A 19,224-nucleotide genomic window follows, 5' to 3' on the forward strand; every position below is an offset into this window, starting at 1 on the left:
ATAAGTAACAAATGTCTACTTAGAGGTATTTTCCTTCAAGCGTCTGGAGCTTTTGAAGAACTGGGATAGGAGAAATCTACATTTTAGGAATCTAGGCTGCTGTTTATGTAATTTCCACCTTTGAGGGTTTCAGCTCCATCCTCGCTGACTGCGTGCTAGTCATTTCTTTGTCAGGCTCAGTTTTAGTGATTTTCATCCCCCCCCCACCCCCCAACAAGGGGGTTTAGCTGTGCAACATAGTCAATGCACTGAAGCCCAAATTGGAGATCTCTCTCACTACAGATGACATAGTTCAGAAGGGAAAAGTCACATGAAAACTGTACATTTCTTTCCACAGGCTTAGCAGAAGCTACACCTGGATTCCTGCCCCTGAACGGATGTAACCAGCATTTGGGCTTTTCTATTCAGTTACCTCCTTGTGGTGAGTGAAGAGCTTGGGTGTGTGTGGGGGGGTTTATTCCTTATCAACCTTGTGACCTTGGGCAAGGTCCCCGATCTATTAGAATCTCACTTTTCTCATCTGTGGAAAGATAACCATGACAAAATATATCCTCGGAGGTAGTTTCAGTGGGAGGGTTAAATGAGATACAATTTAGGAGTTCTTGGCATAGTATCTGGAGCATATTCACATTCTATAAATAAGGGCAAAAATTTCTTACCATCCAGACTTTTCTCGTGAAAAGGTCTGAAGCTTATACAGCAATCAAGGTAGGCAAAGTGGAATTCTATGGGCCCCAGCTTCTTGTCCTGCCACCTCTGAGACTTTGGGAAAGTCATTTCCTCCTCTGAGGCTTTGTTTTCTCCCAGTTTGGTGGGGGAGAGAAATTAGGGGGAAGGTTGGAGGCTTTAAAGGCCTAAAGAGATAATAAATAATAACCTATACATAATGTACTATATGTATAATAAGCTCTGTAATAGCTAGCATATATATATATATATAAAATATACCATAGCATACTGCATATTATATATTACAGTTTATATAATATACACTATAGCATATAAGCACTAGTTTATATGATACGTGCTCTCTTTATCATATATACTATGTAACATGAATAGCACATATATCATACATGCTATATATTATTTATATGGTATAATATATACTATATATGCTATAATATATACTGTATATAATGTAATATATATGATATATTACACCATACAACACACACTATAATAGAGATACTACATGCTATATTGAGCATAATATATTATTAGTATAATAAATAATACACCATGTGTTACATAGATTTGTATAATATAGATACTATACTATTATAATATTATATACTATGTAATATATGCACTTTATTTAATAAGGTATGGTATGTAATGTATGCTGTATTTAAGCAACTTTTATCTGTATAATATACCATACCCACTATATATGCTATTTACTATGTAATATGTCATGTACAATATAGTAAAAATGAAAATTTCTTGTGAACTGAAAAGCTCCAATTAATAGGAGATGTTATTAATTAGTTCCATCGAGGTGTAAATGACTGATATGGTTTATTTTATTTTTTTATTTATAATTTTTTAATGACTGACATGGCTTAAAGTGTGACCCAGACTCAGAACATTTCACATTTCACCACTGGCCCCCCACCCCCTCCAGCCCAAATATTTCTCTTGTGTCTTTACTGTTCAGTGAATGGCTCTATCCTCCTCCCAGGGTGCTCACCAAAGAGCCAGGAGTCACCGTTGCTCCCTTTCCCTTCCTCCCACTTGCACACCCTGCCACCCAGTCCTCCGACTGCCTCCACTCGTTCTGTCTGCTCTACCTCCAAAGTGGGGCCCAGATCCACCCACCACCGCCCCAGTTCAGGGCCGCATTGTCACCAGCCTAGACAACTCCAGTAGCCTCTTAGCCATTCTTTCCTGCTCCCTCCCTTGCCTCTTCATGATCTACCCTTCACATGGTAGCCTCACTGGTCCTTCGAGGGAGTAAATCCAATCACGATACTCCTCAGTTGAAAATGCTTGATTGCCCTTTCCATCACGTTTAGGATAAAACCCAAACTCTTCATGGGGCGCCTGGGTGGCGCAGTCGGTTGAGCGCCCGACTTCAGCCGGGTCATGATCTCGCGGTCCGTGAGTTCGAGCCCCGCGTCGGGCTCTGGGCTGATGGCTCGGAGCCTGGAGACTGTTTCCGATTCTGTGTCTCCCTCTCTCTCTGCCCCTCCCCCGTTCATGCTCTGTCTCTCTCTGTCCCAAAAATAAATAAATGTTGAAAAAAAAAAAACCCAAACTCTTTGCCCTGTAGGCCCTAGCTCCTGCCATTTGGCTTTGTCTGGTATTACTCCCTTGACCTACTTTGCTCACTCTACTCCTACACATCGATGACTGTCCAACTCTCAAATATATTGTGATAGATCCCGCCTCAGGGCCTTTGCACTTGCTGCTCCCATTACCTAGAATGCCCTTTGCCCAGATATCCACATGGCCCACTCCGTCACTTCACTCAGGACTCTACTCAAATGTCACTTTAACATTTCCTGACCACCCTCTAGCATATCATGCCTGTCCCCTCACTGTATACTATCTGGCTCTCTCTATATAGAATCTACATCTATATAATCTACATCTATATAGCAGCCACATCTACAAAGTGGATATAAAGTATCCCAAAGTGTGTGTGTGTGTGTGTGTGTGTGTGTGTGTGTGTGTGTATCTAGTACATCTTACATCCTCCACATGAGAGAAAGGCTCCATAACACTCCTGTGTGAGTTTTAAATCTTTTCATGGAAAAGTGTTTGGATAGTGAGAAATTCCACAGCTGCACATTCTGGAGGATTGCTATGTGCCAGGCATGTGCTGAGAAGCTTATTTCTTTATTTATTTTTCATTCTATCTCATGTGGCCCTCACCATCACAACAATGACTTGATGTCCGTATTATTTCAGGAGGGGAAGTCAGCTCAGAATCAATTTTATTGACATCAGCAATAATAGTAATAAGGGTTATTATATGAGTGAGTGGAAGTACAACAGGTGGCCTGTTCTGAAGCTATTCTGTGTTGTATGTGAACACAAAGCATTTGGTTTTCAAGAGCAGATTGAATGGACAGTCAGGCAGTCTGGGGAGGTGAGACATCCAGTTGTTCATTCCTAGAAGAATCCTTAAAGAGGGTCAAACTTGGAGGCACCAGGGTTTATTTTATTAGGGAAGGCGGCCTTTCCTCACCTCCCTATCCACAGATCCATGGCCCGAGGAATCTGAGAAATGGCTCCCTTAGTCCTTAGGCACAATCTGTTTCCATCGGGCGACAAGCATGGCTGGCATACAGGGTCTGTACCTTTCACTGCGTCGGTGATAAACCTTGAGCCAAATCAGAGTTACCGGCCTTGTGTTCTGTCGTCTGGGACCTCCCGACTTCATGTGGTGCACTCACACCCACATGCCCTTTTATTTATGACTTTTATTGAGTCTTCTGTGAAGTCATAAATTGACCAACCCTCCAGCTGGTTCGAGCCCTCATCAGGAAGCTGTCATCAAAGTGAATCACATTCTCAGTGGCTGTTCCTTCCCCAAAGGTTCATTGCAAAGGCTGGGATGTTTCCTGCCACTTGCTTGAATATCTGTCAGCTCCTGGCAGCCCAGACTTGCTAAGCCAAGGTTCTTCTTTTTTTTTTTCCATTAAACAAAAAAAAGTGAAATAAAAGGTGAAGAAGAGGTGTCTGTATTTGGTCAGGGGTTCTCTCATGTCGGTATAACATTCTGGAAAAGCTTCAATTTCTGGAGCAATGTAGTAGGTGAAGTTGACATACTTTTATTTCTGGTCCAGAAATATTCTGAATAATTCTTGTACCAGGGACTTGGGACAAGGCAGAGATCGACATATTCCTGGGGGGATCTGGGAACCAGCAACTTAAATAGAAAGTGAGATTGGGCCTTGGACTTGGGATGGATCTGAGTGGAAGTGATTTCCCTAAAAGCAAAAGGTGCTAGAGAGTCCATGACAGCTCCTCAGACACCTGTCAGGCCCTGTGTTGAGGGTACCACATGCATTATCTCATCGATCTCTCAACAATCCTCGGTTAAGCCCCCATTTTACAGAAATGGAGACTCACAGAAGTTATAGGACTATTCAACTCACTCTCGGTCACATGGATAGTAAGTGGTAGGGCCAGCATTTGAACCCAGGTCTTATCTTAACTTTATCAAAATTCATCCATTTCAATGTACAGCTCAGTGATTTTTAGTAAATTTTACAATGCGTGCAACCATCACTACAATCCAGTTTTAAAAATTTCCATTTGCCCTCCACAAGATCCCTTTGTGCTCATTTGAATGCAATCTGCATTTTCATCTGTAGCTCCAGGCAACCCACTAATCTTCAGTATGTCTCTGTGAATTGACTTTTTTCTGGACATTTTATACAAATGGAATCATATAATATGTGGTCTTTTCATCTGGCTTCTTTTATTTATCCAGCGGTACGTCCATGTGGTTCCAAGTATTAGTAGCTCATTCATTTTTAACACCGAATAGTATTCTACTGGATGGGTATACTGCATTTGTTTATCTACTTACCAACTGATAGACATTTGGATTATTCCCATTTCCTGGCTGTTATGAATGATTCTGCTATGACCATTCACATGCATGTTTTTGTGTGGCTGTATGCCTTCATTTAAAAAAAACATTTTTTTTGATGGTTATTTGTGAGAAAGAGAGACAGAGCACAAGAGGGGGAGGGGCAGAGAGAGAGGGAGACACAGATCTGAAGCAGGCTCCAGGCTCTGAGCTGTCGGCACAAAGCCCAATACGGGGCTGGAACCCATGAACTGCCAGATGGTGACCTGAGCTGAAGTCAGATGCTTAACCGACGGTGCCACCCAGGTGTCCCTGCCTTCATTTTTTTAAAGGTAGATTCCTAAGAGTAGCATTGCTGGGTTTAATGGTTTATGTTTAACTTTACAGAAAAACTACCAAGTTGATTGTTTTTTAATGTTTATTTATTTATTTTTGAGACAGAGAGAGAGAGAGAACTCACACACAAGCAGGGGAGGGGCAGAGAGAGGGAGACACAGAATCCGAAGCAAGCTTCAGGCTCTGAGCTGTCAACGCAGAGTCCGATGTGAGACTCAAACCCACAAACCGTGACATCATGACCTGAGCTGAACTCAAACGCCCAACTGACTGAGCCACCCAGGCACCCCCAAGCTATTTTTATTTAAAGTTGTTTTTTTTTTAAAGTTTGGTGTGCCTAGGTGACTCTTGGTTTTGGTTTCGGTTATGATCTTATGGTTTGTGGGATTAAGCCCCACATTGGGCTCTGTGCTGACAGCGTGGAGCCTGCTTTGGATTCTCTCCTCTCTCTTCCCTCTCCCCATTCATGCTCTCTCTCTCTCTCTTAAATAAATAAGCATTAAAAAAAAGGTCCAATAATTTTTTTTTTTTAAACGTAGGCTCCATGCCCAATGTGGGACTTGAACACACACTGGGTCAAGAGTCACACCCTTGTGCCTGGGTGGCTCAGTCACTTAAGGGTCTGACTTCAGCTCAGGTCATGGTTTCACGGGTTCGTGAGTTCAAGCCCAGCAGGGGGTTTGCAGCTGTCGCTTCAGATCCTCTGTCCACCCACCCCTCAGCCCCTCCCTCCCTCTCAAAAATAAATAAAAATATTTTAAAAAAGGAGAAAAGAATCACATGCTCCACAGACAGCCAGCCAGGTACCCCCAAACTGTTTTTGAAATCACTGTGTCATTTTACACTGAAATCAGGTCCTGTGATGTTGAAGTTCATGTTCCTAATCACTGTGTTATATACACGCCTCACATTACTCCATGCCACTTATAATCTATTAATTTCAACAACCATTGCTTGATGTCTGTTCTATGCTGGACCTTGTACTAGAAGGTAGGAATAGAGGGGTCAAAGACAGGACTTTTTCCTGCCTTCTGTGGTATATTGGATTATTAATCACAATTCTTTTATCATATGACCTTGCAGTACACTAGGTGAGTGGAGTGGATTTCCCTACTCAAGGACTTGAGCTGTTGGGAAAGGCAGTCTCCTGTGTGTGGTCATTTGGCCCCAGCTTGGCCTTATGAGTGGGTGTGAGGCTGGAACGTTTCCTTACTGCGAGAGTCAGGGTTCTCACAGTCTATGCTGGGCTTAGGGCCTTGTGAAGAAAGATCTTTCTCTGTTCCCAGATTGATATGTAGTCTTGTTCTCCTTAAGCATGTGAGCCAGTGGCTCTCATGCACGCCCACGGCTTTCTGTATTTCAGACCCCAGTGGGAAGGTTTGGGTTCCTTCCGCTGCAGCATGAAATGGAGGTAAGTGCTGTGTTGGTGTGGAACGGATCCACTGGCCATGGCTGACTGACACATTGCACAGGCCTGGCGCTTGTGCACTAGCTCTCCTTTCTTGCTGCAAGTAAATGCTGGACCATGCTGAGCCTTGTATGCATGCAGTCTGTTTTCAGCAAACCATGCACTGGCCTCTCCCTTGGGTGCACTTCTCTGCCTTTGAACTTTAGTTGCACTCATGTTTATATTCTATCCTGCAGCACAGTCTGACTACCCAGTGAAATGGTGAAATACTGGTTTTGGCTATGTGACCTGCTGTGGCCAATGGTACTTTAGCAGATATGATGCAAACAGACACCTCAAATGTGCCTGTGTGTTTTGCTCACCTTCTTGCACTCTTATGACCCACCATAGAAAAGCATACCCTGGGTAGCTGCTGTTCCTTCGGCCTGAGGCTCTGAACAAACATATGTGGAGCTGACCTGATTCAGCTCACAGTTTAAAGTTACGTGCAGGTCACCTGTCTCTCCTTTTCCTTGAGAAGGAAAAAGGTATTGGGTCATGTCGATTCCAAGGCTGGCCATTGGGTGGCGCTGTCAACCTAGGACAGCTTGGTTGCTGTGCTGGTTATAAATACCAGCCCTTCCATAATCTACACATAATCTGTACTTCTGGGGCTGGAAATTTGCACGCTATGTGTCCTATGCTTCTCTGACAGCTGGCTTCCTTTTGGGGTGCACTGGCTGGAAATCAGAGGGTGGAAAAGGAGGGAGATTTCTGTAGTTGTAGCCACAGGAGAGGTGGATTAGTTCCAGACTCCAACATCCAAGGCAGAGACAGCACTTCTTGTGCAGTGCTAGCCCTGGAGAAGGTGGCCCCCTTTGAAAACTCCAGAAGAGATTCCTCAGTATCTCCAACACTACACTGGGTGCAGGCTCACAGATCCAACCTGTTTTTATTTTTTCTTCCAAAAAAATTTTTTTTTCTTTTACAGTAGGCTCCACATTCAGCATGGAGACCAATGTGGGGCTTGAATGCATGAACCTGAGATCAAGACCTGAGCTGAGATCAAGGGTCAGACACTTAACCAACTGAGCCACCCAGGCACCCAGCATTAACAGCTTCTGATGTCTGATTATCATCCTTCTTCTTTCTGCCTATCAAACCCTCCCTTTCTAATTGTTTTCCCATCCACCCCCAAACCTTTGTAATCAATTCTTTTGTTTGGAACACCTAGAGTGGTTTCTGCTTTGCTGATATTGCTTTCTGAAGCACAAGCATAGGAAACCATTGATCTTGAGTTGGGTGGAAGGAGGGGAATGATGAGAAACTGTCCACTTCTGTGTATGAGAAAAACATTGGCCAACCTTAATTCTACAGGCCAAGGAGGGCTTCCAAATTATATTCGTGAATTCTTTTTCTTCTTACTGTTTTATATCATGATGCATTGAACAAAGATAGTCCATGATTGAATGCCGCTAATCGATACTATGCCCTCTCTTGTGACTTTTCTTTCTCGTTTGTCCTGAAGATAGGCTGAAATGAGCCAGTGATACACTGAGTTAGTTTAATTGAACATCATTCCTGGAACTTTGCTTCTTTCTCTTCTGCCTTGACCTCCCACAGGAATTGAGTGACTCCAAGAGGCAGGCCAGCTAAGTGCGAAGCTACTCTGCTCACAAAATGGTGATCTTCCTACCTTTAGTTCTCCAGCCTGCCCCAGCTTACCTCTTTCTCAGAATCCATGTGGTCCCTTCCATTGAAGCCCATCAGGGTCCAGTTTTACAGACGATGTCAGGAGGAGTGATTGGGACTGGAGGAAAAGGTACCCAGGCACAGTTGCGAAAACGTCTCCTGAGGTCTGCAACAGCCCCCAAGGTCTCTGTTGATTACTTTAAGCAAGGCTCTTCAGTTTCTCTGTGGGGAACTTCTCTCTAAGTGACTACAATCACGTTAGGCAGGTGACTGAGGAAACAAGGCTGAACAGTGGGTTTTCCGTTCAAGTTAGTTCATATCAGCAAGAAGCCCTAAATCTGGGTTTTTTTCAGCCTCACTTGGAGATGAAGGAAAGAGTTTAGTCACCCTGCTGTGGAAAAAATAGGCCACTATTGTCAAAAGAAGGGACCTGTCCTAGATTTGAGAGATGCATGTTGTCCTGGATGGTTTCTAGGTCTCAGTGGGATGGCCTGTTGATATCAGCTCCCCCCTGTACCTAAGAAGGATATGAACGTGAAGGTGAATTCTTTGTGGAGCCAGACACCCGGGATCTGATATCTGAAGCTGTCGGCATCATGTCAGCTTATCTACTTTTCCCAACTCCCCACTAGAGAAATCCTGTTTCCTTTCAAGCGTACGTCATGCTGATTTCATTTCAGTCACACAACCAGCCTGGTCCTTATCACACTGGTTCAGAAGCATCTGTAGAAGGACTCCTTCCTGGAACCAGGCTATCAGCGTTCAAGTGCCAGCTGGACCTCACCAGAGTCATGTGCCTTTGGGAAAGTTGTCCTACCTCTGAGAACCTCAGTTACTCCACCTGCAAGATGGGGGTGGTGCGAAAGTCTGTACTACTTACCTCGCAGAGTTGTGGTGACTGTCAGAGTGGATGATGTAATGTCAGTGTAGGGAAAAAGGTAGTCCTCAGCTGTCTGGGTTTGTGCCTGTTCTCTCACACATCAGAAATTGCGTCAGCACTCAAGATACAGGTGACATTTTATGTACCACTATTCATTTGTAGCTCCTGACCATTTGGTTGACGCTTGGATATCAGCTGGCTTGTTAATATCCTGACCGAAGTCTCATCCGTTCGTATGACAAAGATCTTCCATGTTCTAAGCTACTGCTTCTCAAACCTTTCATGTACATGAGTCACCAGAGATATTGTTAAAATGCAGATTCTGATTCAGTGGGTCTGAGGGGGAGGGGCAGAGATATTGCATTTCCCACAGACTGCTGGGTGATACCCATACTGCTGGTGTAAAGATCACATTTGGAGTAGCAAGAGTCTGAGAAATGTCTCTCCTTTGCACTCGCTTGATGTGATGCCACACCTGTATTTACCTGTTTCAAGTTCAAATCCACCTTCTACAGTCTTGAATAAGCTAACACCTCAACAGAAATCATACAGAAATTACGGTAACCACAAGTACCCCAGCTGTAGGGAAGAAACAATAATGTCTGCCTAAGGACCGAAACTTGGTAGTGAAGGGTTTGTGGTGCACCATTGGCTGTAAGCTGCCCGGCACTAAGGGAAGCTCTTGTGTTGGTCAGAGCAGAGTTGGCCATTTCCCTTGTCCCTTTATGAGCAAAAGCTTGAGTGCCTGCACATTTTTGCCTTCCTGGATGTTGCCGACCCCCAATACATGTCCGATGAGCTAAAAGGGTTTTGAGTGAGTAGGAAATTAAGCAGTCTTCCCCCTCCGCCAGTTGGAGGTCTGTCTATTGCTCCAAACCTCAGAAAAATCAATGATACCTTCATCAGAACCTCTTCTCCCCCACACTGTTTCATTTCTTTCCACATATAGCCAAACTGGCCACCCAACAGTGAACATCCATCCCTCTTGTCCTGTAAGTTCAGATTTATAAGGGCAGGGCAGAGAGATGCCTCAGGCTCTGGCAGTTGGTATTTCCTGTAGCCCTGAAATAACCACTTTTATGCTCATGGCCCATATTGAAATACAAATCTCCCGCTATTCATTTAGAGGACACAAGTGGCACCCATCAATTTTGCACACTTGCACCTGTGCTTCCCCCATCCCCCAGAGCAATGGTCTTCCACAGTGACCGAGTCCTTTTGACATGAATAAGTCTAGTGTCAAAGCATGGTGTGGCTCAAAAAACCCATGCACCAAAAGATATAAAATATTTTATTGTGTTTTTACATTATGAAGCACTGGGGAGTGTAAGAATCTTTCTTCCTTTGATCTTTTTTTCGCTTTCCTCTCCTCTTTTCTCCCTCCCTCCCTTCCTTCTTTTCACCTATATCTACCTTTCTGTGTAACATCTATGTGTTGGAGATTAGAAGAATAACCAGAAAGAGAGAAGGGGGAAAAAGGATTCAAATAAGGGAAAATGGAAGGTAAATAGATTTCATAATTTTTGAAGGTTATGAGTGTCAAGATTTCAGGCTTTTTTTTTTTTCAAAAATTTTTTTAACGTTTTATTTATTTTTGAGACAGAGAGAGACAGAGCATGAACGGGGGAGGGGCAGAGAGAGGGGGAGACACAGAATGGAAGCAGGCTCCAGGCTCTGAGCCATCAGCCCAGAGCCCGATGCGGAGCTCGAACTCACGGACCGCGAGATCGTGACCTGAGCTGAAGTTGGACGCTCAACCGACTGAGCCACCCAGACGCCCCATGATTTCAGGCTTTTCTTTTGCTCCCCACAAAACAAGCAAGCAGGCAAATAAAGAAACCCTGCAGGGACTGACACAAGATGAACAAAGTTTTAGAAGCTTTTCCTCAGAAAAAAAAGCCATGCTGATTTACAAGCAGAGTATCTGTTGCGAGGATTTGGAAGGAGATGAAAATGTATCATTAGCCATCTAGACGTTTGTCAAAACAACTGAATTCTATGAAGTGGAAAGGATGCACGAAAGAACCAATATTAGGGAAGGAAGTTTGAAATGGGCTCTATTGTGTCAGAATTTTTCTACAAAGACAGGGAAGCTTTCAACTGTGTGGGACAAAGGCTCTCACTAAATGAGAAACCAACAGACCTTGTAGAGGGGTGTTTAATTTCATGTTGAAGGTCACTTGGCTTTGTCAACTCCGGACATGTGGTCAAACCTGCTTCTGCTCAAACATGTCAGTATTTTTCTTCAGCATCCTCCCTGGGTCCCGGGGCATATGTCTACTTTAGGGATTTAGTGCCCACCTCTTGGATATGGGGAGAGGTGCACGACACCTTGATCTACAGTCCTGCCGTGACTGTTTACAGATGGGAGAGGTAATTCCCCAAAAAGAGAAAGGGGTGCTGTTATCAGAAGAATGAGGAATGGATGCTCTCATCTGAAAACAACAAATACTTCCTGTACTTGGGAGGTGATACTTGATACCAATTTTGCATTCAGCCTCTGTTGATGGCACAGGTTCCCAGATGACTGTGGGCCTGACTTCCCATGCTGTGCCTTTGTCCTACTGAAGCATTACATCCCAGTAGCCATGAGTGCTTCTAATGCTCAGATCTTGGTTCCTAAATAGCATTGTCCACAAAAGGTTACCAGAGCTCCTTGGAGAAATGGATGATCGTAGGATCATGGCAGGAAAGGTGCGAGGTATACCTGAAACATCTTTTGTTCATCAGAAAATATGGAGTGCTAAAAAAAATGATGGAGGCATGTCGCAATAATCCAGGAGCCAGCCCAAAGCCAGATCCCACTAGCCAAATCTGGGATAATCTGAGCATCAAAATCACTAATGGTAGTTATGGAGTGTATATAACACATGGGATTAAAGAAGAATCCACGACTTCATGTTGATGTTAAGAAAGAAAAAGATGAGGGAGGGAGAGGGGAAAGTGCTGAAGGACATCAGGTAATGAATGTAGAAGAAATGACGAGTTTACCAACTCACATTTTGCAACCACCCTGGAAATACTCGATTCAGGCAGGAATCAGCAACCTAGGCAGAAACCATTAGGTGAATTATTCTGGAGAAGAGTGTAATACCAGTCTCAAGATATCTCCCCACGGATTACTGATTAATTCACAGTAAAGGCACCCTGGGAATGGAGAACTGTGCGGGCACCACCTTAGCTGAGTCATCAAACTTATCATTGTGTGCCTCCTGATATGAGCACTGAGCATGTCACAGAAATACCTATGCGGTATTCTTGCCCAAATTATCACCATGAGGAGACAGTCCAGTAAATCCAAGTTGAGGGGCATTGTGCAAAACAACTGGCTTGGACTTCTCAAAAATATTAACGTCCTAAAAATAAGCAAGCAAACAAACAAACACATTTGAGAGCTGTTCTAGATGAAAGGAGAATAAAAGGGAAAGCAAAATGAAATGTGATATGCGAACTTTGATTGGGTCCTGGCCTGCCCCCCACCCCCCAAAAAATCCCACTCTAAAGGGCATTACAGGGACAAGTGGGAAAATTTGAATATGGACGGATTATTAGATAATAGTATTACATTGATAGTAGATCTCCAGAGTGTGGTGATTAAGCTATAATTTTATAGGTCAACGTCCTTACTCTTAGGAAATACATGACAAGCTCTGTAGGATTGAACTACCTGCAGTACTCTCAAATGGTTCAGCACTATATATATATATATATATATATATATATATATATATATATATATGGCAAAATGTTAACAACTCATCACATCTAAATTTTGGATGTATGTTTTCTTCTTTTTGGACCTTTCTTACAACTCTATCATAGATATGAAGCTTTTTTTTTAAAAAAGGTATTTTTAAAAATATTTATTTTGAGAGAGAGGGAGAGACAGAGCATGAGCAGGGGAGGGGCAGAGAAAGAGGGAGACAGAGAATCCGAAGAAGGCTCCATGCTCTGAGCTGTTAGCACAGAGCCCAAAATGGGGCTCGGACCCACAAACGGTGAGATCATAACCTGAGTCCAAGTCAGATGCTTAACTGACTGAGCCACCCAGGTGCCCTCATAAATGTGAAGTTTTTAAATGTTAAAAGTTGGGTAAGAGTGCATCTGTGGGGTCCCAGTCTTGGCAAGGATGTTGGGTTCACTCTCAGTCTTCTGGGCCCTCCTCTTTGTCTGCACAGCACAGCACTGGTGACAGTTGCTTTTTCAGATTTTCACGGTAAAAGGTGTTGGCATCCTCGGCCATTGACCAAACCGTGTTCCAAGGATGTATTTCCAAGTCCAGCTGGAGAGAGAAATGGACATATCGGGAAGATGGGTCTTGAAATGGCTGGCAGTAAATTTATGGGCTTGTGCCCTAAGGGCTGTCTTCAGGGCTTGCCAAGTGAGCTCTCTGAATAGTGAAGATTAGTCCCAGAATTGCAAGTCAATTTATGTCAGTTAAGTGGGGACCCCAGAAACCTCAAAAGAAAAAACTGACAGATTTGACCATATACCAATTAAAATTTCTGAGGCATTAGGCAGGGTGAACTCTAAATAATGAGAACTCATGGCAGAGTTACTATCCCTAATACTCATAGTTACTGCCAGCTGATTTAAAACAAAAACACCCCAATAGGAAATTAGGCAAGAGGAGGTAAACAGGCAAGTCACAATGCAGGATGTGCAAATGACCAATAAAAATCTGAAGCTATATGCAACTTTCCTGTGTTTAAAGATTTTTCATTTGACTTTTAAATGAAATACAATTATATATTCATCAGATTGGAAAAAGTTATTAAAACAGTTGATGTTATCTACAGTGGGAAAGGAAATAATGTTTTATATACTGCTGGTGTGACAGTAAATCACAACATTTTTAGGAAAGGCATTTCCTGTTAAAATTTTAATTTTTTTTAATGTTTATTTATTTTGGAGACAGAGAGAGACAGAGCATGAACGGGGGAGGGTCAGAGAGAGGGACACACAGAATCTGAAACAGGCTCCAGGCTCTGAGCTGTCAGCACAGAGCCCAACGCGGGGCTCGAACTCCTGGACCGCGAGATCATGACCCGAGCCGAAGTCAGATGCTTAACCGACTGAGCCACCCAGGCACCCCTCTGTTAAAATTTTAAAAAGAGCACATGCTTTGATACAGAAGTTACACTTTGAGGAATCCATACTATAAGGAACAAAGGCATTGGTAGCTAAGGATATGTGTTAGTAGCTAAGGATATGTTGTATATGAGTTCTCCTAATAGCTCTAGAAGGCAACAATAGGACCAACCTGAATTGGAGACCACCTGAATGTCTATTAACAGAGGAATGGTTGATGAATGAATGGCTCATTCATTTACTTGCTGTATATATTTTAAGCATCTACTATATGCTAGGCATAATTCTAGATACTGGGGATAGGGCAGTGAATAATACAGATTTTGTCCCTTTATCATGAAGCTTAGTGTGTGTGTGTGTGTGTGTGTGTGTGTGTGTGTGTGTGTAGCAAGGGAAAGACAATAAATAAGAGAAAAAATAAGGAAGATAATCTCAAATAGTGATACATGTTACAAACAAAATAAAAGGAGGATAATGAGTTAGAGAGTGCCTGGATGGGGGTCACATTTGAATAAGGTGGTCACGGATGCCTCTCTGAGGAGGTGATATTTGAACAGAGACCTGAATGATGGCAGGGAGCCAGGTCTGGGAACATCTTGATGAAAAGTGTGCCAGGCAGAGGGAATAGTAAATATAAATGGGCAGGAATAAGTGATCAAGGAGTAAAAAAGACCAGTGTGGCTGGAGCCTCGTGGGAGAGGAGGAGAGTGATATGATGTGAGATAAGAGAAGGTGGGGCGATCACATAGCGCTTTGAGGCCATGAAAGGAGTTTCATTTTCATTTTAGTACATGTAATAGGAGTTCAGATTTTAACACACGACACTCAAAATTATGTACCTGTATCTGTATAACTATTTTACCTTTACCCATCTATATCTCTATGTATCTGTATCCGTCTATACCTGTAGCCATGGCTATAGCTATATCCACTTTACTGTCTAATGCTATTTAAATTCACTTATTGGAAAACTTATGTTTTTGCAACAACTTGGCTATATATGTTTACTTATTTTATTTTATTTTATTTTTTTAAAGTTTATTTATTTATTTTGAGAGAGAGACAGAGAGAGTGAGTGGGGGAGGTGCAGAGAGAGAGAGGGAGAGAGAAAATTCCAAGCAGGCTCCGCACTCTCAGTGCAGAGCCTGATGCGGGGCTCAAAGTCACAAACTGTGAGATCATGACCTGAGCCGAAACCAAGAGTTGAACGCTTAACCACCTGAGCCACCTAGGTGCCCCTACATTTACTTTTTAACTTGCAAGTTTTATGAAACCTGAAAATGCATCAAGTATTTCCAATGAAAATTTAACATCTGAATTGAGATGTGTTGCCTATGTAAAGTACACACTGGGTTAAGAAAAAAATGAATATAAAATATCTCAATAATAATTATAAAATATTGATTACATGTTAAAATGATAATTAAAATAATTAATAATAATAATTAAAAATATACTTAACTTCTTATGTATCTTTTTAGAATAACAGCTTAATTGATATATAATTCATATATAATTCACCATTTGGAGTGTACAATCTGATTTTTAGTATATTCACAGTTGTGTAACCATCACTACAATCAATTCTAGAACAGTTCCATCCCTAAAATGAAACCCCCAAGCCCATTAATAATCGCTCATCGTTGTCCCCAACCCTCCTGGCCCTAGGAGACCACTAACCCACTTTCTATCTTTATGGATTGGTCTTTTCTGGATATGTCATATAAATGGCATCATATAATATGTAGTCTTGTGTGTGGTTTCTTTCACTTAACATAATGTTTTCAAGGTTCATCTGCATTGTAGCATGGATCAGTACTCCATTCCTTTTTGTTGTGGAATAATATTCTATTATGTACTACAGTTTGTTGATGGACATTTGGTTTGTTTTCACTTTTTGGCTCTAGTGAATTATGCTGATAGAACATTTGTATACATGTTTTGTGTGGATCATGATTTGATTTCTCCTGGGTATATATGGAGGAGCGGAATTGCTGAGTTGCTTTTTTTTTTTTTTTTTTTACTTTATTGGTTGCAAGACAATTTAAAATTACAATTGTGGCTTGCATTATTTCTTTTGCACAGTGCTGGTGTAACCACATCAGATTTCCTCAGGAGACCCCATTCTGCTGAGTAAAGGGAAAATATTTAAATTTGCCAATTAGAAGTATCTGTCTCTTCCAGTTTCAAAAAGTTTTTTTTTTTTCCTACATAAAACAATCTTTTTCAGGTAAATATTCAGCTGGTTTAAAAATCCATTTCCCTTTTGGGACCATTTCTCTTTCTTGTCCTACCTGCTTCCAAATATGGTATTCCAGAGAGAGCTTGGGGAGAGGCCAGTGTTCCCACTTTCTCCTTGGGGTCTTCATTAGTGCTGGGAAGTATGGTTGATTTGGTCTTGGCCCTGGGGATCTGGCAGGCTTGTCCATGAGGAGTGGTGGAAGAAGCCTCCAGGAGGAGAAGTGTCCGGCCTCTGCTTAACTCAGTGTGTCTCTCGCCATTTACCCTTAGCTCTGGTGCCTCCATGTTGACTCAGGGACAAGTCACGAGGTTTCTCCAGCCAACTCCCTGCCTACATGCCTCCCTTAGACCTTTCCAAACTCATGCAACTCTAGCACCATGCTAAAATGGAAAACTGTTCTAGGGGATGAGAATGTTCTCAAAATAATACACCTGAGAGGTCAGAAGCAAGTCTTCCTGTGCTGGTGATTCCCCAGAATTATCTGGACATTTCCATCTCTTCTTCCTTTCCATTCCAAGGAAGAAGCCAGGTGATTTCACTGGATTTAGCAAGATTCTTGGAGACCTGGATTTTAAAAATTATAAATAATGTGTTTTTAGTTATCCAGGTATATACATTGTTGCATATGTAATAAGCATAATCAGCAAACTGTACACTTAATATGGATGCATTTTATTCTATACAAATTGTATCTCACTAAAATTGAGTTAAGGAGAGAACAAGTCAGATTTATATACGTTACACTAAGAAGATATTTATGATACAGCATTGCGATATATTTTATTTATTTATTTTTGATGTTTATTTTTGAGTGAGAAAGAGACAGAGAGTGAGTGGGGGAGGGGCAGAGAGAGAAACACAGAATCCGAAGCAGGCTCCAGGCTCTAAGCCGTCAGCACAGAGCCTCATGCGGGACTTGAACCCATAAACCGTCAGATCATGAACTGAGCTGAAGTCTGATGCTTAACTGACTGAGCCACACAGGCACCCTGATTTTTGCATGAACAGAGCGAGTTGCAGAGCAGTGAGTAAAGATAACATTTTTGTGAGGCTCCTGGGTGGCTCAGTTGGTTCAGTTGGATCATGGCTCAGGTCATGATCTCACAGGTCGTGGCTTCAAGCCCCACATCAGGCTCTATGCTGACAGCTCAGAGCCTGGAGCCTGCTTAGGATTGTGTCTCCTTCTCTCTCTGCCCTTCCCCCACTCATGCTCTGTCTGTCTCTCTCTCAAAAACAATAAATAAACATTAAAAAATATTTAAAGTAAAAAAAGATAACATTTTTGTAGTTAAAAAAGGGGGAAAGCCACATATACTTTTTGTATTTCTAATATAAACACAGAAAGATTGTGGAAAATAACACAATCTGCTTCCTCAGGAAGGGATTGGCTGGAGGGCGGAGGTGGGAGAAGGGTATTATGTTTTTCTTTGTGCTTTTCTCTACTGTTTGACTAGTCCTAATGAGCATACCGGATAAATGTTATTTTTTGATTAAAAAACACAATGGAGAGAAAATAATAACCATGATGATAGCAACAACAAGAAAAGACTCCAGTTAACCTTGATAATTGTTGCTTGGTTCTAGACAAAGTTACCACAGGGTGTTTCATTGAAAAAAATCCTGTCCAAATTTTTATTCTGTTTTGAAATCTTTGTGTTTTGACTAGTTACTTCTGGTGTGTCCTCTCATTGCACCTTGAACACTCATTTTTTAATAGCCTTTATCCAGCTGTCTGTTTTTAAAGGAAACTTCAGACTTTATCTGGATTTCCCGAGTTTTTCCACTAACATCCAGGATCCCATGCAGGATGCCACATTGCATTTCTTTTATTTTTTTTCCCAGATTTATTGAGATAACATTGATATATAATATTATAAAAGTTTAAGGTGTACAACGAATGACTTGAAATGCATATATATTGTGAAATGTTTACCACAATAATGTTAGTTAATAGGTCCCTCACCTCACGTAATTACCAGGCAAGAACATTAAAACCCTACTCTGAAATTTCAATTACACAATACAGTATTGTCAACTATAGTAAGTTAGATCCCCAGAACTCATGCCTCTTATAACAGAAAGTTTAGGTCCATAGGGGCGCCTGGGTGGCTCAGTTGGTTAAGCGTCCAACTTCAGCCCGGGTCATGATCTCATGGTTTGTGGGATTGAGTCCCATGTTGGGCTCTGTGCTGACAGCTCAGAGCCTGGAGCCTGCTTCAGATTCTGTGTCTCCCTCTCTCTCTGCCCCTCCCCTGCTTGCACTCTGTCTCTCTCTCTCTCAAAAATAAAACATTAAAAAAAAATTTATTTATTTATTTATTTATTTATTTATTTATTTATTTATTTATAAATGTTTATCTTTATTTTTGAGACAGAGAGAAACAGAGCATGAGCAGGGGAGGGGCAGAGAGAGAGGGAGACACAGACTCCAAAGCAGGCTCCAGGCTCTGAGCTGTCAGCACAGAGCCCAATGTGGGGCTCAAACTTGTCAACTTCGAGATTATGACCTGAGCTGAAGTTGGATGCTTAACCGACTGAGCCACCCAGGCACCCCCAATTTTTTTTTTTAAAGAAAGTTTATGTCCTTTGACCAACATCTCCCCCTCTCCCTCCTTCCCCGGCTCCTGGCAACCACCATTCCCCTCTGTGTTTTTATTAGTTCAATGTTTTTATATCCCATGTGTGAGATCATACAGTATTTGTCTTTGTCTGACTTATTTTACCTAGCCACTCATGCTCAAGTTCTATCCATGCTGTCACAAATGGTAGGATTTCCTCCTTTTTAGTGGCTGAATAGTATTCCACACTATGTAGGTACCATATTTTCTATGTCCATTCATCCACTGATGGACACTGAGGTTATTCCCACCACATTGCATTTAGTCCTCATACATCCTTAGTTTCCTCCAGACTGTGACAGTTTCTCATTCTTTCCTTAGTTTTTAATGAACTTGATGGTTTTGAGGAGGACTGATTAGGTATTTTGTCAATGTGTCTCACTTTGGGTTTATCTGAACCTTACCTCACACATTTTAGACTAAGTAATG

General features: G+C 42.1%; 1 long non-coding RNA gene across 3 annotated transcripts in view; it reads left to right on the plus strand.

Moving 5' to 3' along the window:
• The first annotated feature begins 331 nt into the window (after positions 1–331).
• LOC121019464 (uncharacterized) overlaps positions 332–19,224 on the plus strand; it is a 245,863-nt gene continuing 226,970 nt past the window's right edge. For all 3 annotated transcript variants that reach the window (XR_005785593.1, XR_005785594.1, XR_005785595.1), the window contains exon 1: positions 332–421. This is a non-coding gene — a long non-coding RNA (uncharacterized LOC121019464). The remainder of the gene's footprint in view (positions 422–19,224) is intronic.

Source organism: Herpailurus yagouaroundi, unplaced genomic scaffold (genome assembly GCF_014898765.1).
Source record: "Herpailurus yagouaroundi ecotype Mexico unplaced genomic scaffold, PumYag 222, whole genome shotgun sequence".
Classification (NCBI taxonomy): domain Eukaryota; kingdom Metazoa; phylum Chordata; class Mammalia; order Carnivora; family Felidae; genus Herpailurus; species Herpailurus yagouaroundi.